Source organism: Myotis davidii, unplaced genomic scaffold (genome assembly GCF_000327345.1).
Source record: "Myotis davidii unplaced genomic scaffold, ASM32734v1 scaffold1567, whole genome shotgun sequence".
NCBI classification, from domain to species: Eukaryota; Metazoa; Chordata; class Mammalia; order Chiroptera; family Vespertilionidae; genus Myotis; species Myotis davidii.
In genome coordinates this window covers 325448-326413 of record NW_006297578.1, presented here as the reverse complement: position 1 = coordinate 326413, position 966 = coordinate 325448, and positions in this window count along the sequence as shown.

The following is a 966-nucleotide window of genomic DNA, read 5'->3' as shown; positions in this document are numbered from 1 at the left end:
TGACTTGTTGATGATAGCAATTCTGACAGGTGTGAGATGCTACCTCACTGTCATTTTGATTTACATCTCTTGGATGATTAGTGACTTTGAGCATGTCTTCACATGTCTCTTGGCCTTCTGTTTGTTCACTTTCAAAAAGTATCTATTTAGGTCCTTTTCCCATTTTTTGATTGGATTGTTTATCTTCCTTTTGTTAAGTTGTATGAGTTCCCTATAAAATTTGGAGATTAAACCCTTATTAGATGTAACATTGACAAATATATTCTTCCATGCAGTGGGCTATCTTGGTGTTTTGTTAATGGTTTCTATTGCTGTTCAGAAGATATTATTTTCATGTAGTCCCATTTGTTTATTTTCTCCTTTCTTTTCATTGTCCTAGATGATGTATCAGTAAAGATATTGCTACAACATATGTCTGCTATTTTGCTGCCTATGGATTCTTGTAAGATTTTTATGGTTTCCCATCTTATATTTAAGTCTTTTATCCACATTGAGTTTATTTTTGTGTATGGTGTAAGTTCGTGATCTAGTTTAATTTTTTTGCATGTATCTGTCCAATTTTCCCTGCACCATTTATTGAAGAGACTGTCTTGAGTCCATTGTATGCTCTTGCCTCCTTTGTCAAACATTAATTGAGCACAATGGCTTGGGTTGATTTCTGAGTTTTCTGTTCTGTTCCATTGGTCTATATGCCTGTTCTTGAGCCAGTACCAGGAGAGACATATGAAAACATGCTCAAAGTCACTAATCATCTGAGAGATGAAAATTAAAACAACAATGAGTAACCATCTCACACCTGTCAGAATGGCTATCATCAACAAATCAACAAACCACAAGTGCTGGCAAGGATGCGGAGAAAAAGGAACCCGCCTGCACTGCTGGTGGGAATGCAGGCTGGTGTAGCCACTGTGGAGAACAGTATGGAGTTTCCTCAAAAAACTAAAAATGAAACTCCCATTTGATCCT